General features: G+C 47.8%; 1 protein-coding gene across 3 annotated transcripts in view; it reads right to left on the reverse strand.

Moving 5' to 3' along the window:
* Positions 1-15,112, reverse strand: part of PARVB (parvin beta) — a 276,144-nt gene that overhangs the window by 150,682 nt on the left and 110,350 nt on the right. The gene's annotated exons all lie outside the window — the stretch shown is intronic.

Genomic DNA, 15,112 nt, shown 5'->3' on the forward strand with positions numbered 1-15,112 from the left:
GAGCACTTTTCTATGACCAGTCCCTCTCTTCCTTCAGCCCAGCTACCCCACACCCTTTTCCCCCAATTTCTTCATTGCCCCCAATTTCTTATTTTTCTTCACTCGTCCTCTTTCCCCCCTCCCTATTTCCTGTGCATTTTTAATTTTTATCTTTCTGCACAGGCATAAAGCACAGTTACTTACCGTAACAGGTGTTATCCAGGGACAGCAGGCAGATATTCTTAACACATGGGTGACGTCACCGACGGAGCCCTCGGTACGGACCTTTTTAACTAGAAGTTTCTAGTTGGCCGCACCGCGCGTGCGCGAGTGCCTTCCCGCCCGACGGAGGAGTGCGTGGTCCCCAGTTAGGATAAGCCAGCTAAGAAGCCAACCCGGGGAGGTGGGTGGGATGTAAGAATATCTGCCTGCTGTCCCTGGATAACACCTGTTACGGTAAGTAACTGTGCTTTATCCCAGGACAAGCAGGCAGCATATTCTTAACACATGGGTGACCTCCAAGCTAACAAAGAGGGAGGGGGGATGGTTGGCCATCATGAAAATAAATTCTGTAACACCGATTGGCCGAAGTGACCATCCCGTCTGGAAAAGGCATCCAGACAGTAGTGAGTAGTGAACGTGTGAACTGAGGACCAAGTGGCAGCCTTGCAGATTTCCTCGATGGGCGTGGAACGGAGGAAAGCTACAGAAGCAGCCATAGCTCGGACTCTGTGGGCCGTGACAGCACCTTCCAGTGAGAGACCGGCCCGAGCATAGCAGAAAGCAATACAGGCAGCAAGCCAATTTGAAAGTGTCCGTTTGGAGACAGGACGACCCAAACGGTTGGGATCGAAAGACAAAAATAGCTGAGGGGATGTACGGTGAGCTCTGGTACGATCAAGGTAGTAAGCAAGGGCACGCTTACAGTCCAGCGTGTGCAATGCCTGTTCTCCAGGTGCGAGTGAGGCTTAGGGAAGAAGACGGGCAGCACAATGGACTGGTTAAGGTGAAAAGCCGAGACCACCTTGGGAAGGAATTTAGGGTGGGTACGCAGAACAACCTTGTCATGGTGAAAAACAGTGAAAGGTGGGTCGGCAACCAGTGCATGCAGTTCGCTAACCCTCCTGGCAGAGGTGATGGCAATTAGGAAAAGCACCTTCCAGGTAAGAAGCCTGAGCGAAGTTGTGGCAAGAGGCTCAAACGGAGGTTTCATGAGAGCTGATAGAACCACATTCAGGTCCCAGACGACAGGAGGAGGCTTGAGAGGCGGTTTGATATTGAAGAGCCCTCTCATAAATCTGGAAACCAGAGGATGAGCCGTGAGGGGTTTTCCGAGAATAGGCTCATGAAACGCAGTGATGGCACTGAGGTGGACTCTGATGGAGGTAGTTTTGAGGCCAGCATTGGACAGTGAGAGCAAATATTCCAATACAGTTTCCACCGCTAAGGAGGTGGGTTCCTGATGATGCCGGAGACACCACGAGGAGAATCTGGTCCACTTCTGATGATAACATTGGAGAGTGGCCGGTTTCCTGGAGGCGTCCAAAATGAGGCGGACCGGTTGAGATAAATTCTCCGGAGAGGTCAGCCCGAGAGAAACCAAGCTGTCAGGTGGAGTGAAGACAGATTGGGATGCAGTAGAGACTGATGTTGCTGTGTAAGTAGAGTAGGAAACACAGGAAGAGGAATGGGCTCCCTGGAGCTGAGATGGAGCAGGAGGGAGAACCAGTGTTGACGAGGCCACCGAGGTGCGATGAGAATCATGGTGGCGTTGTCCTTGCGGAGCTTGGACAGGGTCCGCAACATCAGAGGAAGTGGAGGGAAGGCATACAGGAATCGATCCCTCCAATCGAGTAGGAATGCATCCGGGGCCAGACGGTGAGGAGAGAAGAGTCTGGAGCAGAAGAGGGGCAGCTGATGATTGTGAGGTGCTGCAAAGAGGTCCACCTGCGGAGTGCCCCATCGAGCAAAGATGGAGAGCAGAGTCGGAGGATCCAACGTCCACTCGTGAGGTTGAAGGATGCGGCTGAGATTGTCGGCCAGGGAGTTCTGTTCGCCCTGGATATAGACCGCTTTGAGGAAGAGATTGCGGTCCGTGGCCCAGGTCCAGATGCGTAGAGCCTCCAAACAAAGGGGGCGAGATCCGGTGCCGCCTTGCTTGTTGATGTAGTACATGGCGAGCATTGAACATATTGATTCATTCTTTGGTCATTTCATGTCGGGACTATTGCAATTCATTATATAAAGGAATAACAATAAAAGGGATGAGAAGTTTACAAATCATGCATAACACTACTATAAGAATAATTGAAAATGCAAAAAAATGATCATATCACGTCATTTCTGATAAAAGCACACTGGCTCCTCATACTCCATTGAATAACTTATAAAATCGCACTCTTAACTTTCAAAGTGATCCTGAATAATCAACCTAATTTCCTTAACATCTTAATTCCATATACTTCATCCAGTGTTCCCTCTAAGCGGGCGGGTGTTGTGAGCAAACTTTTTTCACTGTGAGCTAAAAATATCGGGCGCCAGCAAGTTATGAGCCAAATAAATATGTTGCTTTCTACCACAGAACTTCCTTACGTTTGTATGGAATCTATCCCCTTTCAACTTTAGAGAGTGCCCTCTCGTTCTCCCTGCCTTAGCTACTAAGTCTATTCCCTTCAGTACCTTGAATGTTTCTATCATGTCCCCTCTCAATCTCCTCTGCTCAAGGGAGAAGAGGCCCAGTTTCTCTAATCTTTCGCTGTACGGCAACTCCTCCAGCCCCTTAACCATACGTGACAAAAAATCAATTCATGTAGCAAATGCTACATTTATCTTTTGGCATGGCCCATCATGTAGCAAATGCTATAACTGATGGGCCATGCCAAAAGATAAATATATATATACTAAAAAATAAAAAATAAAAATAAATATATACTAGGAGTAAAGGGGCATGCAATAAAGCTTTTAAGTAGTAGATTTAAAACAAACCTGGGAAAATATTTTTCATTCAACATGTAATTAAAAAAAGATTTGGATAATTTCCTTAAAAAATCTGCATGACATTATTAAGATAGACTTAGGAAAGCCCACTGCTTATTCCTAGAATAAACAGCATAAAATCTGTTTTACTCTTTTGCACTGTTGTGCTTTCAGCAAAATGTTTTAAACACAAAAACAGAAAATCACATGCACAGGCATTAGGTCACCCAGGCATCTAGAATTAGCAATCTTGCACAGCCAGCCTATGATTGACAGGAGCTGCCAAATCACATTGAAAAGGATGATAAGGAAGGCAGATAAGAGATGGTGGAAGGAAGACAAAACGAAAAGGCAAGAACAAAACTGAAGTAGAAACGAGCCAAACATACAGTATAGCATACAAAAAATGTATGTTTTCCTTTGGCTTCCAAAAACTGATTGGCATCCAAGTTCCCTAAAGTTTCACACAGTCATCTTCTAATAATGTCACCATATACAGTTGGCTTGCCAGAAATATGTTTAGGATGCCACTGCAACTCTACCAACAGCATATTAACTTAACAGTGTAGCTTCAAAATAACTGCATCTCTATCCTTCCCTCCCCCCTGTGGTTTTTAGCATATCTCTCTTCTCATTTCCTCCACTCAGATCTGATCATTCTCTGCTCTCTCTTCCCTTTTCTTCTCTGGTCTTCCTTCTCTATTTTCTGCCTCCATCTAAATTAAATTCTTTCTTACTATTTAGTCCCGTTTCCCTCTTTTCACTGTGTCTACACACAGCTTGTCACCCCTTTCCCTCACCCCTCCATTATCTTACTATTTTCTTCCCCCTTTATTTATCTCCTCCTTCCATCCAGTATGTGTTCTTTCCCCACTTCCATTCAGCATCTGCTCTCCCTTCTCAACTGACATCCATCTGCCTTCTGCTCTCTCTCCCTTCTTCTCACTTCCATCATCTGTCCCCTTCTCTCTCTCTCTCATCTCCTCCATTCCATCATCTGCCCCTTCTCTCTCTCTCTCCCCCCCCCAACTTCCATCATCTGCCCCCCTTCCCCTCACCTTTGTGGGTCACTTTCTTTCCCCTGAGGGTGGCTCATGTCACAGGGGAAGCTTTGGCCGAGCAGAACCGCTTGATTGACAGTGGAACTTACTTGATTGATGTCGATGCTGGGGCCCGTTGCCGTTTGAAGGAAAAAAAAAAAGGTGGAAAAAAGGAACCTGTAAAGGCGAGAGGAAGGGAAACCTCCAGGACAGCTGCTTTTTGCCCTCCTTCAGCGGCCCAAGAGTTCAGACCAGCAGCGGCAGCTCTGTATGCTTTTAACTTCGGCACAGAGCTGCCCCTAATCAATAGTTTAGCGCGGTTTCATGAGGCAGCCTCGGGGCCTTTGATAGCCGGCCCGCTTCGATGATGCGATGTGGGCCGGCCTAGCAAAGGCCCCGAGGCTGCCTTATGAAACCGCGCTAAACTATTGATTAGGGGCAGCTCTGTGCTGAAGTTAAAAGCATACACAGCTGCGCTGCTGGTCTGGAGGTGCGGAGACAAGGCAGGAGGCAAACGCGGTGGAAGGCAGGAGTCCCGGCGAAGGCAGGAGTCCCGGCACAGCGACTACAACAGGAAGTTGCAAGTCAGCTGACGCCGGCCTTTCGTTGCGGCGGGGACCGAATCCTTCGCGGACCGGCAAGATTTTGTTTGCGGACCGGCGGTTGAAGAACTGTGCTCTACACTGTGTGCGCTGTGACGAGAAACTTGTGCGCTGCGAGGTAATATTTTGTGCGCCAGCGCACCCCAGCGCAGCTTAGCGGGAACACTGGCGACCTGATTGTCTGTGCACAGGAGGAGAACCTGAGGGCAGAGAAGATGTTGGAAAGCCTTGAGGGCGTAGAACATGGCTCTGAGTTCCAGGAAATTTATGTGATAACGACGCTCCTGTGGGGTCCAAAGTCCCTGGGTGCGTAGATCTCCCAGATGAGCTCCCCACGCATAGGGGGATGCATCCGTGGTGATGATCATAGAGTGAGGGGGTAGATGAAAAAGAAGACCCCTGGAAAGATTTGAGGAGTTCAACCACCATTGGAGAGATTGCTGAAGAGATGATGTCACAGATATGGGATGAGAAAGAAGATCCGTAGTCTGTGACCATTGGTTGGCGAGGGTCCACTGAGGTGTGCGAAGGTGGAGACGTGCCAGAGGAAGGACATGCACCGTCGAGGCCATGTGACCCAGGAGGACCATCATCTGACGGGCAGGAATGGAGGGATGCAGGAGCACCTGACGACAGAGGTGGAGCAGAGTTTGCTGACGATCGGAGGGGAGAAAAGCCCTCATTAGTGTGGTGTCCAGAACTGCTCCAATGAACTGAAGTCGCTGGGTGGGAATCAGATGCGACTTGGGGTAATTGATCTCGAACCCCAGGAGGTGGAGGAGAGAGATGGTGTGATGAGTAGCCTGTAGCACAAGTTGAGACGTAGGTGCTTTCACCAACCAATCGTCCAGATAGGGGAATACCTGGAGGTTGTGAGACCTGAGAAAGGCCGCCACTACTATAAGGCACTTGGTGAAGACCCTGGGTGAGGAAGCGAGGCCGAATGGTAGCACCTTGTACTGATAGTGGTGGTGCAGCACCTGGAACCGCAGGTAGCGGCGAGAATTCTGATTGATGGAGATGTGAGTGTAGGCCTCTTTGAGGTCCAGGGAACATAGCCAGTCGTGTTGAGCAAGAAGAGGGTAGAGCGTGGCAAGGGAGAGCATTCTGAACTTCTCCTTGACCAGGCACTTGTTGAGGTCCCTGAGATCGAGAATGGGACGGAGGTCTCCCGTCTTTTTGGGAACCAGGAAGTAGCGGGAGTAGAATCCCTGACCCCTTTGATCTGGAGGTACTTCTTCGATGGCATTGAGAAGGAGGAGGGATTGAACCTCCCTCAGGAGGAGGGAGGTTTGAGATGAGTGTGAAGCAGACTCTACGGGAAGGTTGTCCGGTGGAAGAGTCTGGAAGTTGAGAGAGTAACCGTGGCGGATGATGTTGAGGACCCACTGGTCCGATGTGATGACCTCCCAACGGCTGGAGAATATGGTGAGATGACCTCCGATTGGTTGTGGAAGAGGTAGCGAAGGTGGATGACTGGCTATGCCCTGGAGAGAAGAGTCAAAAGGGCTGGGATTGCTTAGCAGGCTGAAGAGGCTTGGAGGGTTGAGTGGCCTGAGAACGAGCCTGTGCATGGTGTTGCTGTTGACGGGGCCGCCGCGGTTGTTGAGGAGGCGGATTGAGTGGCCTGGCTGAGAACCTGCGCTGATAAGATGACTGAGGTCGATAAGGTCGGGCAGGCGGAGCCTTCTTTTTTGGTTTGATCAGGGTGTCCCACCTTGTTTCATGGGCGGAGAGTTTCTGGGTGGTGGAATCCAGTGACTCTCCAAAAAGTTCATCCCCGAGACAGGGGGCATTGGCTAGACGGTCCTGGTGGTTGATGTCCAGGTCGGAGACTCTCAGCCAGGCCAAGCGGCGCATGGCAACGGCCATGGCGGAGGCACGGGAGGTGAGCTCGAACGAGTCGTATATCGAGCGGACCATAAACTTGCGCAGCTGAAGAAGGCCAGAGATGTGCTGTTGGAACAGCGGGACCTTGCGCTCCGGGAGGTATTTCTGAAGGGCAGACAGCTGCTGGACCAAATGTTTCATGTAAAATGAAAAATGGAATGAATAATTATTTGCCCTGTTGGCCAGCATGGCATTCTGGTAGAGCCTCTTGCCAAACTTGTCCATGGTCTTACCCTCTCTGCCAGGAGGGGTAGAGGCATAGACACTGGAGCCCTGAGTCTTTTTCAAGGTGGATTCAACCAGAAGGGACTCATGGGGCAATTGAGACTTGTCGAACCCTGGAATAGGGATGACTCGATAGAGGTTGTCCAGTTTACGTGGAGCCCCCGGTACCGTAAGGGGATTCTCTAAGTTTTTGTAAAAGGTCTCCCGTAGGATGTCATGCACGGGGAGCTTGAGGAACTCTTTAGGAGGCTGTTCGAAATCTAAAGCCTCCAGGAAGGCTTGAGACTTCTTTGAGTCAGATTCTAAAGGAAGGGACAGGGCTGCAGACATTTCCCTCAGAAATTTAGAAAAGGAGGACTGCTCCGGTTTGGAGGTGGCATCGGGTGCCGACGGGTCCTCCTCAGATGAGGAGGGATCCTCCTCGGTACCGAGAGGGGTTTCCTCCCATAAGTCAGGGTCCCGGACCTCTGGTGCATGTCGAGACACCGGGGTGGAAGGTGAGGTAACATAGTAACATAGTAACATAGTAACATAGTAGATGACGGCAGATAAAGACCCGAATGGTCCATCCAGTCTGCCCAACCTGATTCAATTTAAAAAAATTTTTTTTTTTTTTTTTTTTTTTTTTTTCTTCTTAGCTATTTCTGGGCGAGAATCCAAAGCTTTACCCGGTACTGTGCTTGGGTTCCAACTGCCGAAATCTCTGTTAAGACTTACTCCAGCCCATCTACACCCTCCCAGCCTTTGAAGCCCTCCCCTGCCCATCCTCCTCCAAACGGCCATACACAGACACAGACCGTACAAGTCTGCCCAGTAACTGGCCTAGTTCAATCTTTAATATTATTTTCTGATTCTAAATCTTCTGTGTTCATCCCACGCTTCTTTGAACTCAGTCACAGTTTTACTCTCCACCACCTCTCTCGGGAGCGCATTCCAGGCATCCACCACCCTCTCCGTAAAGTAGAATTTCCTAACATTGCCCCTGAATCTACCACCCCTCAACCTCAAATTATGTCCTCTGGTTTTACCATTTTCCTTTCTCTGGAAAAGATTTTGTTCTACGTTAATACCCTTTAAGTATTTGAACGTCTGAATCATATCTCCCCTGTCTCTCCTTTCCTCTAGGGTATACATATTCAGGGCTTGCAGTCTCTCCTCATACGTCTTCTGGCGCAAGCCTCCTATCATTTTCGTCGCCCTCCTCTGGACCGCCTCAAGTCTTCTTACGTCTTTCGCCAGATACGGTCTCCAAAACTGAACACAATACTCCAAGTGGGGCCTCACCAATGACCTGTACAGGGGCATCAACACCTTCTTCCTTCTACTGACTACGCCTCTCTTTATACAGCCCAGAATCCTTCTGGCAGCAGCCACTGCCTTGTCACACTGTTTTTTCGCCTTTAGATCTTCGGACACTATCACCCCAAGGTCCCTCTCCCCGTCCGTGCATATCCGCTTCTCTCCTCCCAGCATATACGGTTCCTTCCTATTATTAATCCCCAAATGCATTACTCTGCATTTCTTTGCATTGAATTTTAGTTGCCAGGCATTAGACCATTCCTCTAACTTTTGCAGATCCTTTTTCATATTTTCCACTCCCTCTACGGTGTCTACTCTGTTACAAATCTTGGTATCATCTGCAAAAAGGCACACTTTTCCTTCTAACCCTTCAGCAATGTCACTTACATACATATTGAACAGGATTGGCCCCAGCACCGAACCCTGAGGGACTCCACTAGTCACCTTTCCTTCCTTCGAGCGACTTCCATTAACCACCACCCTCTGGCGTCTGTCCGACAGCCAGTTTCTGACCCAGTTCACCACTTCGGGTCCTAACTTCAGCCCTTCAAGTTTGTTCAACAGCCTCCTATGAGGAACTGTATCAAAGGCTTTGCTGAAATCCAAGTAAATTACATCTAGCATATGTCCTCGATCCAGCTCTCTGGTCACCCAATCAAAAAATTCAATCAGGTTCGTTTGGCACGATTTACCTTTTGTAAAGCCATGTTGCCTCGGATCCTGTAACCCATTAGATTCAAGAAAATATACTATCCTTTCTTTCAGCAACACTTCCATTATTTTTCCAACAACTGAAGTGAGGCTCACCGGCCTGTAGTTTCCTGCTTCATCCTTGTGACCACTTTTATGAATAGGGACCACATCCGCTCTCCTCCAATCTCCAGGAATCACTCCCGTCTCCAGAGATTTGTTGAACAAGTCTTTAATAGGACTCGCCAGAACCTCTCTGAGTTCCCTTAGTATCCTGGGATGGATCCCGTCTGGTCCCATCGCTTTGTCCACCTTCAGTTTTTCAAGTTGCTCATAAACACCCTCCTCCGTGAACGGCGCAGAATCTACTCCATTTTCTCGTGTAACTTTGCCGGACAATCTCGGTCCTTCTCCAGGATTTTCTTCTGTGAACACAGAACAGAAGTATTTGTTTAGCACATTTGCTTTCTCCTCATCACTCTCCACATATTTGTTCCCAGCATCTTTTAGCCTAGCAATTCCATTTTTTATCTTCCTCCTTTCACTAATATATCTGAAAAAATTTTTATCTCCCTTTTTTACATTTTTAGCCATTTGTTCTTCCGCCTGTGCCTTCGCCAAACGTATTTCTCTCTTGGCTTCTTTCAATTTCACCCTGTAGTCCTTTCTGCTCTCCTCTTCTTGGGTTTTTTTATATTTCATGAACGCCAACTCTTTCGCCTTTATTTTCTCAGCCACTAGGTTGGAGAACCATATCGGCTTCCTTTTTCTCTTGTTTTTATTGATTTTCTTCACATAAAGGTCCGTAGCCATTTTTATCGCTCCTTTCAGCTTAGACCACTGTCTTTCCACTTCTCTTATGTCCTCCCATCCTAACAGCTCTTTCTTCAGGTACTTTCCCATTGCATTAAAGTCCGTACGTTTGAAATCTAGGACTTTAAGTATCGTGCGGCCGCTCTCCACTTTAGCCGTTATATCAAACCAAACCGTTTGATGATCGCTACTACCCAGGTGAACATTAGAGATACGCTCTCCATTTGTGAGGACCAGATCCAATATCGCTTTTTCCCTTGTGGGTTCCGTCACCAGGTATGGCGGGTTTTGGATAAAGATTTTCCAGACCGCACCGAAACGGTACCCGGAGAGGAAGACCGGCGTCGATCCCGGTCCCGGGAAGAATGACGCACTGCTTGGTGCCGAGGAGGATCCGATGTGGTATGGGAGTGCACCACTGGATGGGCATGAAGCTGTTCAGCCGAAAGAATCGGCATGGAAGTATTGATGGGTACCGCAGGGGTGGATACCGGGGGCTCGGTACGGGGCTCGGGCCGGTCTGGTACCGGAAGGAGCGGTGCCAGGATAGTGGGCAACAGGTGTTTGAGCTGTTGCTGCAATTGTTCCTGGAGTTGAGCCTTTAAGATGGCCGAGATACGGTCATCTAGGGGTGGCATCGGAACCGCTTTCTTTTTCTTCGGTTCCTTAGATGCCGCTCCACGCCCCGGCGATGAGGAGGCCGATGACGAGGCACTCACCGAGATCGGGGCGGAGCGCTTGCGGGACCGGTGCGATGCCGGCAAGGTCGGTGTCGCCACCGTAGTTGGAGGGCGCTCAAGGGAAGAGGAAGGCTTCTTAGCCGGCTTACCTGGCGCCAGAGACGCCGATGTGGGGTCGGGCGGTGTCGAGGTAGACGGTGCCGATTTCTGAGGTACCGTTGTCGATGTCGAGGAGTCCATCGCCGACCCGGTGCCGAAGAGGAGAGTTTGTTGAATTCTTCGGTTTTTAAGGGTTCTCTTTTGGAGAGTGGCACAGCGGGTGCAGGAGTCCGCCCGATGCTCCGGACCCAAACACTGCAAACACCAATTGTGTGGGTCAGTGAGGGAGATCGGGCGTGCACACCGCTGGCACTTTTTAAAACCGACCTGCGGGGGCATGAAGGGGAAAACGGCCTCCGCAAAATCGAACCCCGAGGCCTGTATAATGGCAACAGGCCCCGCCGAGGCAAAACGAAAAAAGGGGGAAAAAAAGCAAAGTTTTTTTTTTTTTTTTTTAAAAAGCAAAGAAAAAAGAAACCCGAAGGCAAGGAAGATAAAAAAATGGAAAAAAGCGCGAGCGGGAAGGCAAAAAGTGGTTTCAACGGCCGTTGAAAAAACACACGCGTCTTCTTCGCTCCGCGGAAACGAAGAAACTGGGGACCACGCACTCCTCCGTCGGGCGGGAAGGCACTCGCGCACGCGCGGTGCGGCCAACTAGAAACTTCTAGTTAAAAAGGTCCGTACCGAGGGCTCCGTCGGTGACGTCACCCATGTGTTAAGAATATGCTGCCTGCTTGTCCTGGGATAATGTAATGTTTTATATTTGGAGACAAGGAATTTAATAGATCTCATCCTGCTCTACTCCTTAAATCCTTTTAGCTTTTCTGCTTCTCATTTCTCCTTGATCCAGTTTTCCATTAACCTCTACTCCCCAGCAAGTTCCAATGCACTTTTCCTTAGCCAGTTGCTCTTTCATTCAAGTTTAGCTCACCTATCCTTTCACTGCTTCCTACTTCTCACTCCATAGGAGCCAACATTTCAAAATGTCTGGGGGTACTTGACTTGCCATAAATGACCAAGTCCACTTAAAGGAAATTAAGGCAAGGTGGGTTGTGAACACAACTGGCCAGGCTTTCTTTAAATGAAGGCCACAACAGGTGGTGGACTTTTGAGTAAAAGAATTGCTAGGGAGCACTGTTCCCTCTAAGCTGAGCGGGTGTCCCCCAACTGAATTGCTGACAGTGGGGGTGCTGCTTCAATATTGTGTTTTTAGTAACTAGGGCCAGGCAGGTTCCCTGGAGTCCTTCAGCGCTTGCCTGTCCATCTCTATGGAAAATGTAATAGTGAAACAGCACACCACAGGTGAATGACTCCTCTCAGCTTAAAGGGAACAGTGGCTAGGGATGGTACTGTAAGTCCCACCAGTCCCTCTTCCTCCCCAACTCATTGACACAGTTTACCACTCTACTCCCAGCCCATTTACACCACCACTCATACTTTGCCTTCCATTTCACCCTGATGTTAGAGGCAGATCTAGATATTGTCGCTATCACAGAGACATGGCTCAGTGAATCCCATGGATGGGATGAAAACATACCGGGATATAATCTTTTTAGGAAGGACAGAGATGGTCAAAAAGGTGGAGGAGTAGCTCTCTATGTAAAGATCAATATCCAAGCGACCGAAATGCAAGGGACCTGGGGAAAGGAAGAAGCGATATGGATCGCTCTGAAAAGAGAAGATGGAACTTCTATCTATGTGGGTGTAGTCTACAGACCGCCGACTCAATCGCAGCAAATTGATAATGATCTGATTGTGGATATCCAAAAGTTTGGAAGGAAAGAGGAGGTTCTGCTGTTGGGAGATTTCAACCTGCCAGATGCGGACTGGAATGTTCCATCAGCGGAATCGGAAAGAAGTAGGGAGATTGTGGATGCCTTTCAAGAGGTTCTGTTCAGACAAATGATGACGGCACCCACAAGGGAAAAAGCGATATTGGATCTGGTCCTCACAAATGGAGAGAGTATCTCTAATGTTCAAGTGGGTGCTCACTTGGGAAGTAGCGATCATCAAACAGCTTGGTTTGATATAACAGCTAAAGTGAAGAGCGGCTGCACGTTACTTAAAGTCCTAGATTTCAAACGTACGGACTTTAATGCAATGGGAGAGTACCCGAAGAAAGAGCTGTTAGGATGGGAGGACATAAGAGAAGTGGAAAGACAGTGGTCTAAGCTGAAAGGAGCGATAAAAATGGCTACGAACCTTTATGTGAAGAAAATCAATAAAAACAAGAGAAAAAGGAAGCCGATATGGTTTTCCAAACTAGTGGCAGAGAAAATAAAGGTGAAAGAGTTGGTGTTCATGAAATTTAAAAAAACCCAAGAAGAGGAGTGCTGAAAGGACTACAGGGTGAAACTGAAAGAAGCCAAGAGAGGGACACGTCTGGCGAAAGCACAGGCGGAAGAACAAATGGCTAAATATGTAAAAAAAAAATTTCTGAAATATTAGTGAAAGGAGGAAGATGAAAAATGGAATTGCTAAACTAAAAGATGCTGGGAACTGATATGTGGAGAGTGATGAGGAAAAAGCAAATGTGCTAAACAAATACTTCTGTTCTGTGTTCACAGAAGAAAATCCTGGAGAAGGACCGAGATTGTCTGGCAAAGTTACACGAGAAAATGGAGTAGATTCTGCGCCGTTCACGGAGGAGAATGTTTATGAGCAACTTGAAAAACTGAAGGTGGACAAAGCGATGGGACCAGACGGGATCCATCCCAGGATACTAAGGGAGCTCAGAGAGGTTCTGGTGAGTCCTATTAAAGACTTGTTCAACAAATCTCTGGAGACAGGAGTGATTCCTGGGGACTGGAGGAGAGCGGATGTGGTCCCTATTCATAAAAGTGGTCACAGGGATGAAGCAGGAAACTACAGGCCGGTGAGCCTCACTTCAGTTGTTGGAAAAATAATGGAAGTGTTGGAAGTGTTGCTGAAAGAAAGGATAGTGTACTTCCTTGAATCTAATGGGTTACAGGATCCGAGGCAACATGGCTTTACAAAAGATAAATCATGCCAAATGAACCTGATTGAATTTTTTGATTGGGTGACCAGAGAGCTGGATCGAGGACATATGCTAGATGTAATTTACTTAGATTTCAGCAAAGCCTTTGATACAGTTCCTCATAGGAGGCTGTTGGAACAAACTTGAAGGGCTGAAGTTAGGACCCAAAGTGGTGAACTGGATTAGAAACTGGCTGTCGGACAGATGCTAGAGGGTGGTGGTTAATGGAAGTCGCTTGGAGGAAGGAAAGGTGAGTAGTGGAGTCCCTCAGGGTTTGGTGCTAGGGCCAATCCTGTTCAATATGTTTGTGAGTGACATTGCTGAAGGGTTAGAAGGAAAAGTGTGCCTTTTTGCAGATGATACCAAGATTTGTAACAGAGTAGACACCAAAGAAGGAGTGGAAAATATGAAAAAGGATCTGCAAAAGTTAGAGGAATGGTCTAATGCCTGGCAACTAAAATTCAATGCAAAGAAATGCAGAGTAATGCATTTGGGGATTAATAATCGGAAGGAACCGTATATGCTATGAGGAGAGAAGCTGATATGCACGGACGGGGAGAGGGACCTTGGGGTGATAGTGTCCGAAGATCTAAAGGCGAAAAAACAGTGTGACAAGGCAGTGGCTGCTGCCAGAAGGATGCTGGGCTGTATAAAGAGAGGCATAGCCAGTAGAAGGAAGAAGGTGTTGATGCCCCTGTACAGGTCATTGGTAAGGTCCCATTTGGAGTATTATGTTCAGTTTTGGAGACCGTATCTGGCGAAGGACGTAAGAAGTCTTGAAGCGGTCCAGAGGAGGGCGACGAAAATGATAGGAGGCTTGTGCCAGAAGAAGTATGAGGAGAGACTGGAAGCCCTGAAAATGTATACCCTAGAGGAAAGGAGACAGGGGAGATATGATTCAGACGTTCAAATACTTGAAGTGTATTAACGCAGAACATAATCTTTTCCAGAGAAAGGAAAATAGTAAAATCAGAGGACATAATTTGAGGTTGAGGGGTGGTAGATTTAAAGGCAATGTTAGGAAATTCTACTTTACGGATAGGGTGGTGGATGCCTGGAATGAGTTCCCGAGACAGATGGTGGAGAGTAAAACTGTGACTGAGTTCAAAGAAGTGTGGGATGAACACAGAGGATCTAGAATCAGAAAATAATATTAAAAATTGAACTAAGGCTAGTACTGGGCAGACTTGCACGGTCTGTGTCTGTATATGGCCATTTAGTGGAAGATGGGCTGGGGAGGGCTTCAATGGCTGGGAGGGTGTAGATGGGCTGGAGTAGGTTTTAATGGCAATTTCAGCAATAGGAACCCAAGCACAGTACCGGGTAGAGCTTTGGATTCTTGCCCAGAAATAGCTAAGAAGAAAAATTTAAAAAATTTAAATTGAATCAGGTTGGGCAGACTGGATGGACCATTTGGGTCTTTATCTGCCGTCATCTACTATGTTACTATGGTCCATCTATACAACCCATATTCTCCCCCTCCCAGCCAGTCCTCAATAGTCCCTCTTCCCTAACAAACCTGTGCATGCCATACACTTTCTTTTCTCTTAGACCATCTCTACTTCTCTCATAGTTCCTCCCTACCTTTATGTTTCTACCTCCTCTTATCTTCTATACCAGCGGTCTCAAACTCAAACCCTTTGCAGGGCCACATTTTGGATTTGTAGGTACATGGAGGGGCCGCAGAAAAAAAAAATAGTTAATGTCTTTCCACTTTCTGCATGTTGCACCGCTTTCAGCTGTGTATAGCTGAAATTATCAGAAGCAATTAAAAAAAGATTTATAAACTTTAACGAGTTTTACCTCATGCAAAATTGTGAT

The sequence above is a fragment of the Geotrypetes seraphini genome, chromosome 7, assembly GCF_902459505.1.
Source record: "Geotrypetes seraphini chromosome 7, aGeoSer1.1, whole genome shotgun sequence".
NCBI lineage: Eukaryota > Metazoa > Chordata > Amphibia > Gymnophiona > Dermophiidae > Geotrypetes > Geotrypetes seraphini.